At 37.5% G+C, this 7,693-nt stretch overlaps 1 protein-coding gene across 1 annotated transcript in view; it reads left to right on the forward strand.

The window, feature by feature from the left end:
• LOC764122 (adhesion G-protein coupled receptor D1) overlaps positions 1–6,889 on the forward strand; it is a 56,004-nt gene extending 49,115 nt beyond the window's left edge. The window contains exons 19-20 of the transcript XR_004063526.1: positions 5,117–5,855; positions 6,672–6,889. The gene's annotated coding sequence lies outside the window, so the exon portion shown is untranslated. The remainder of the gene's footprint in view (positions 1–5,116; positions 5,856–6,671) is intronic.
• Positions 6,890–7,693: the final 804 nt, after the last annotated feature.

Here is a 7,693-nt window from a genome sequence, read left to right on the forward strand (position 1 = left end):
AAGAGCTCTCCGAACGCTGCTGAGATGTGTGAGATCACAGTATGGACATGACTTGCACAAGCAGACGATGCCCCATGACATCTCACACATTTTCAGTGCCTGTGTTTTCATCTTCTCTTGAGTTCTTTCTCTTACTTCATTACCGTCAGGCTAAATGTATAATCTATTGCCTCACTCTAAACCCCGTGCATGGTTTTATTTTGATGACAAATGCAGCGATACAAAAATAAAGGAATCTGTCGCTTGTAAACAAAATAAGACGCCATTGTATATTCAGCTGCACACACCAGGGTATGTTCGGCGTTTCAAGAGGGAACAAATGCCGTCCTTAATATCATTCCGGGGCCTTTTCAATTTCGAAGTCTGGTTTCTTTGATTGTTAATTAACCACTATCCTTTTTTTTTACAAGCAAAAGATTTTAGTAATCAGAATCGGGTCATATCTCCTTTTCAATGGTTTAACATGCCATTACATTTATATACACTAAACTCATTATAATTTGAGAAATAATAGCTTTGCATTTATGTTCATTCTCTATGGGATGTCGTCTGCTTGGGCAGTGTTGGTCTATATAGTGACGTCATTAAAACATCGTTATTTTTCCGGCGAATCTCTCGTATATCCCAGCGGCTATGGAGGTGGTTGTATTTGTATTTGTATTAATCACCCGATATGTAGTTGACCTATAACTTGTACGATGGCCATCTGTTAGCTTACCAGTTTCTAGTGATACATTAGTTGACATATTTGTGATTTTCTTTGAATTTCACCTTTAAGAAACACAAATGTGAACATATCAATTGTTCACATACTTAATAAAATACAAAACTTCGTATTAATGGGTATTTAATGATTTAGTTGTTAACTATTTATATATATATACATGTTGTTGTTGCTGCTGTTGTAATAATTTATTTATCTCAAAGAAAAGGATTATAATAATACACCAGTTAGCACAAGTACATGTACAACTAGACCTGCAATCGTGGCACAACGATATGCGTGCAATGACGGGCGATCTGGCACTAACAGTCGTCTATACTAACATAATTATAAACAGTATAATATGGTGTCTAAAATGCGATTAACTCACAATTTTCAAGGTCAAGGTTGAAAACGTTATTTTGATTTCTCTATATGCCTATACATATGTGTGCCAAATTTTGAAGCATTTGATTGAACCATTTAAAAGTTATCTTGCTCACAAAATAGTGGTTCGAAATAAGAAAAATAAACTAGATTTGTAATACTTGTTTGGAACAAGTATAGGTGGGCTGATCCAACAAAAAATTGAGACAAAATAAAAGGTACATTTGAGATAGCGTTTTGTCTCAGCTACAACATACTCGAAGTTCAGCGTAAATGAAGCTAAAACGACGTAGATATTGCTCGCGAAAGACGGGAATGTAGAATCGAGTTTTGAGAAAAAGTCATGTCCCATAGAGAATACACGCAAAATGTGAAATATTGACATGCCTCCTTTAATCGCAAAAATAAGCCATGATGCCTTTGTCAACATGAAGCATGATAATGGTAACTGCATTTGTTGAAAATTGTCTCAGCTAAAACATATCAAAATTTGGAAGAAAATCGATTAATATCTACAGAGAAACCATCAATTTTCCGTAAATATGCTGACGTCATAATATGCAAATTGAAAATTTGAGTTTGGAGGCCATTATGATGACGTCATGAGTTAATTGAGGGTCAAATGAGACATGAAACAATATCTCCGAATCATACTCTATTAAAATATGAAAGAAAATTGGGGTCACCTTGCTTCCTAAAGAGCTACAATGGATTTTGTATAGGCATGTTTTTGCCAATATATATGCTATCTATTACAAGAGCTCGCGCGCACGGAAGTTTATTCCGCTATTAATAGTCATAAAGAGACAAATAAGGTATCAATTTGTTTTTTAAAATATGTGGAATAATATTAAAGGAAAAAATAGCGATTCTCTGTTGTGTAATAGTTTTACGCGCGAAAACGCGCGCGCATGCGCATAAGCGCGATATTTTATAAAATGCTTAGAATGGTCTGAAACGTATGCGAAATGATTTTGAAACGATTTTGAGCACTTTAAAATTTTGCGCGCGCATTGACGCGCGGACGTACGCGTACGCGCGCGTTCTTTGACCTGAAATTGATCGGATGGATATTGACCTTGATCGTGATAAATATGAATGAGAAATACCTTTTGGTTATGAAGATATGATCATGAGTTGATTTTCGTAAAATTTTACAAAATGGCGCCTAGATGACATCATCAGTCAAGGTCAAAGTTGAAAAAATGTCTGTGTTTTGTTCCAATGCCTATACATATGTGTGCTTAATTTCGAGACATTTGATTGAGCCATTTTAAAGTTATCCTGCTCACAAAAAAGTGGTTAGAAATAAGAAAAATAAAGAATAACTAGATTTGTAATACTTGTTTGGAACAAGTATAGGTGGGCTGGTTCAACTAAAATTTGAGACAAAATGAAGTGCACATTTGAGATAGCTAATTGTCTCAGCTACAACATACTCGAAGCTCAGCGTAAACGAAGATAAAACGACGGAGATATTGCTCGCAAAAGACGGGAATGTAGAATCCAGTTTTGAGAAAAAAATCATGTCCCTTAGAGAATACACGCAACATGTGAAAAATTGACATGCCACCTTTAGTCGCAAATATACGCCATGATGCCTTTGTCAAAATGTAAAATTGTGGGTACTGCATTTGTAGACAAGCTAGAACGTATCAAACTTATGAAGAAAATCGATCAATATTTACAGAGATACAATTGATTTTCCAAAATATGCTGACGTCATAATATCCAAATTGAAATTATGAGTTCGGAGCCCATTATGATGACGTCATGAGTTAATTGAGGGTCAAATCATATCTCCGATTCATACTCTAACAAAATATGAAAACAAAAATTGGATCACCTTGTATCCTAAAGAGTTACAATGGATTTTGTTTTTGCCCATATATGCTATGTATTACAAGAGCTCGCGCGCACGGAAATTTATGTCAAACGGTCGATCATCCCGTTATTAATAGTCATAAAGAGACAAACATGGTATCAATTTGTTTGTAAATATATGTGGAATATTATTAAAGAAAAAAAATGGCGATTCTATGTTGTGTAATAGTTTTAAGCGCGAAAACGCGCGCGCACGCGCTTGTGCGCGATTTTTTTATAAAATGCTTAGAATGGCCTAAAACGTATGCAAAATGATTTTGAGACGATTTTGAGCATTTTAAAATTTTGCGCGCGCATTTACGCGCGGACGTACGCGCACGCGCGCATTATTTGAGCTGAAATTAACCGGACGGATATTGACCTTAATCATGATAAATATGAATGAGAATTACCTTTTGGTTATGATGATATGATCATGAGTTGATTTTCGTAAAATTTTACAAAATGGCGCCTAGATGACGTCATCAGTCAAGTTCAAGGTTGAACAAATTTCTGTGCTTTGTTCATATGTCTTTACATATATGTGCCAAATTTCAAGGATTTTGATCGAGCCATTTTTGTGTTATCTTGTTCACAAAAAAGTGGTTAGAAATAAGAAAAATATTTAAAGGCAATTCTAACGAAATTATAAGGTGGTCAGTACGATATACAGCCCACCTGATAAATAAATAAATAATAAAGGCAATTCTAACGAAATTATAAGGTGGTCTGTACGATATACAGCCCACCTGATAAATAAATAAATAAATAAATAAAGGCGATTTTAACAAAAATATAAGGTGGTCTGTATTAGATACAGCCCACCTGATAACTAGTTATTGAGTGGTGAATAGGGAGGGAGCTCGAGGCTTCCGATCCGAGCCGTTCCACGGACCCTGACATGTAGGAATCTCAATAAGCATATATCTTGCCTGACTGTAAATGTAGGAATCTGTCATTTTCCAACAAACGCATAAAAAAAGTATAATTAAATAAAAAGTGAGGAAAAAAGTCGAAAAATTATATCATTTTAGCATCATTTGTAAATCACCGTTATGGAGTTAGAAATAAACCACCTTTGAATTTCGATTATTTCCCCCAAGCCCCCCTCCCCCCCCCTCCATATCAGTACGCCAGTTCTTTTCACCCTTTTCTTTTCTTCTTCCTCTTTGTTGTTCCCTTTTTAGCTCTCCCCTTTTCCTCCCTTCTCTCTGTTTTTTTTAGCGGAGCCGGGGGGGAGGCAAGGGCCTTTTGCCCCCCCCCCCGATCCACAACTTGTTGGTGGGAAAACTTCCTCTTTTATTTTCCTTTTTTCTTTCCCTTTCCTTCCTTCGCTATAATTTTTTTGATGGGGGGGGGGGGGCAGGGGGCGGGGGGCGGGTAGGCAACATCTTGGGAGGCCCTTTCGGCCCCCGATCTCCTTCTTCCCCCTTTTCTTTTCTTCTTCCTCTTCTTTCTTTCCCTTTCTCTCCTCTTTCCCTTTACCATCTTTTCCTTCTCTCTCTCTCTCACTCTCTCTCTCTCTTTTGCGGGGGGGGGGGGGGGGGCTGGACGTTGGGGGAGGGGGGGGGGGCAAGGCCCGCTGCCCCAGGATCCGCGCCTTGCTATAGCTATGACTTGATATGTTGCTTTCGATTGGTCATCTCATTACATTGAAGCCTTACGCCATTAGTTTATTTATTTTATTCATTTATTTCTTTATTTATATATTTGTTTGTTTTATTTCGAGGAACACAACATCAAATGACAATAATCATCAACAATGTAAGCATACATAATTTTGTTTTGAAAGAACAAGAACAACAACCAATGCCTGTGCATGGATTGCCCCGAAAGAGATATCAATGTCGTTTAATGGCGTAGCCTATTATCATGCTCTCTGCCCCAATCGGTAAAATTGAAGGAAGAAATATGAAATGGACAAACATGACAAGAAAAAACAAGTACCCGTTTCACAAAGCCTTTTTTCAATGACAAATTACAAAAATCAGTGACAAATCTACTGATAACCAATCAGAAGCAAGGATTTCAGTAGCTTATACGAAAAACTGTCCTTTGTCACTGATAACAAGTTTTGTGAAATGGGGCATAGGTTTGGAAGGTGTTTTTTTTTCTTCCGTCAATGCTTATTCTTTCAGAGTATTCATTTCTTGTCTTTTCTAGATGAACGTCTCGCTCCTCTGTCAAGTCATTCGAGTTTTCATGAGCCTTAAAACCAACATGAAGAAAGCACACTCAGATAGAATATGGTAAGCTACACGTTGTTAAAGGAGATCGACGTCTACCCTGATATTAAGTTGGCTTGAATAGTAACAGAAACATTAGAGAAACATGTCAGTGGAAGTTCGAGCAAATTTTGGTTGAAAATAAGAAAGTTATGAATTGTTGAAGTTGCGATAAATCTAACGCATTTTTTTGGTAGTGTTTTCCCTTAAGGAAACTGTCATTCATACGTGCACCCTAAATATGATTAGCTAACATTGTCAATATGTTTTATACATTCCCTGTATAGAAACAAATCTTTTCCGTCGTCTATTACAAAGAAAATGATGGCTTGTGAAATGTAATGTGCAAAACCAATGGGAGATGACCTTTATCTAGAGAGGTTAAAGACCGGACTGGTTTGACTTTAATTCATTTTTTGAACATTTTTTTTAAAAAGTTAATATTTGTTGACGCGGAGGGGCGCTAAGTTTTGAATGTCATGTTTAGATATATATGATTTGAAATGATAGATATCGACAGTATACCCTACTCCTTTTCTTTTGGTTATAGGTTGGCTCTCCGAGCGATGCTTCTGACCCTGCCCCTCCTTGGTGGTACATGGCTGTTTGGAATCCTTTCTTTCAACTCTCAGACCATCTTCTTCTCCTACATCTTCATCGTACTCAATTCATTACAGGTACGTTAAAGTTTATTTTTTAGGGCTTCAATATTACACCATATCACAGACACTGATAACACGTAGGGCCTTCCATCTCAGATTTAACATTATTAAACGATGCCTTTAATACCTAACGACGGATCCGTGATTTAGTATTTTTTTGTTAAGGTGGAGGCAGAATCCCCCCCCCCAAATATCTGTCAAGGTATAAAATGAAAGATGATCCCAATACGCAGGTGCCCTTTTAGTCGAATTTGGGGAAGGGGCGGGAAAACACAAGTGCACTTAAGTTTTTCCCAGTGACTCGAGAAAGGCACAAGCCGGATATTCCCCGCCATGCAGGATGAAGGAGGTTGATTTCGAGAAAATGTTTACTTCTGGTAATGAAGAGAAAATTTGAGTTTTCCTTGTCGAATACGGTTTCGTAATGTTCCATTAACTTTCATCTTGATTTATGTGCTTGTTATTTTTGTAGTTCTATATTTTTAATCGCCATTTTCAACTCCTAATTTGTTTTAGGGCCCTCCCGAAGGGAATTTGACCAAAGGTGGTGGTGGTGGTGTTTTGTTAGAACTTATACACATTTCAACTTTGGTTATTAATATGGGGGGGGGGGGGGTCCTCGACGGGGGCGGTCGCCTTGGTCCCCTTGGCCCACCAGTGTTGAAGATTAATCAATGTCACTGAAGCTGATTTTTTTTTTTTTAGAACAGATTACTCTTTTTTTTAATTCAATCACTAAACATTGCAGCCCTGATAAATGTCTCTTTAATCAATCTCCATCTCTATTTTTTTTAATTTTTCTTCTATTTTATCTGTTTTAATGGCATGCAGGGAGTGTTCATATTCGTGCTCTACTGCGTGATGAATGACAAGGTCAAGAAAGTAGTCGAGAGGAAACTCAGCAGCATATCGGGCCGGGCATCGAACGGGAGGTCGACGAAAAGCACCACCTACACAGTTAAAAATTTAGTGAACATGTTGTTTAAAAGTTTAAACAACTGTTGATTAACGGGTGACCTGATCTAAGAGTTGTTTAAAATGTTAAGCAACTCGAGTTGTTTAAAGTTTAAACACTTAGTTGATCAACATTTTGAACAACTTGTTTAAAATCACAATTTAAACAACTGGTGTTGTTTAAAGACGGTTGTTTAAAACGGAGCTGTTGTTCAGTGGGGGTTGTTTACACCAACTGGGTTGTTTAAAGAAAGTTGTTTAAAAAGGAGCTGTTGTTCAGTGGGGGTTGTTTACACCAACTGGGTTGTTTAAAGAAAGTTGTTTAAAAAGGAGCTGTTGTTAAATAATAATAATAATATTGGATTCTTATATAGCGCACGTATCGACCTTGCAAGGTCCTCAAGGCGCTCCAACATTACCCGGCTATGCTAGGCTGCCATAGGACATTAGTTCCGCGGCGGGACTCGAACCGTGGACCTTGTGATCGACAGTCCGGCGACGTTTCCACTCATCCACGACACGTCTACAGCTTGGTTGGCCATGATTTGAAACAAATCTTTTAGCCAACGCGCACTTTACTGGCACGTGACACATGACGTCATATGTAAACAACACTGTCTAAAAGCTCTCGTATAGTAAATAAAGCAGTCATTAAATTTTAAACAGCGAATGTTTAACAAAATTACTTTCGTTTCGAGCAACATTGTTTACAATTTGTTCAACTGTTGTTTAAGATAGTGTACAACTGTAAGTGAACATCACTTTTTTAAGCAGCGTTTTTACTGTGTAGATCGAGCAATGACGTCACAATCAATCAACGTCATTCACGAAACGGAAACCCGCTGACTCAGATTCAAGTCACGTTCGATTGCAACATGCGAATATTTATTGTTTATTGC

This window comes from Strongylocentrotus purpuratus, unplaced genomic scaffold (assembly GCF_000002235.5).
Source record: "Strongylocentrotus purpuratus isolate Spur 01 unplaced genomic scaffold, Spur_5.0 spur5_scaffold_12, whole genome shotgun sequence".
Lineage (NCBI taxonomy): Eukaryota > Metazoa > Echinodermata > Echinoidea > Camarodonta > Strongylocentrotidae > Strongylocentrotus > Strongylocentrotus purpuratus.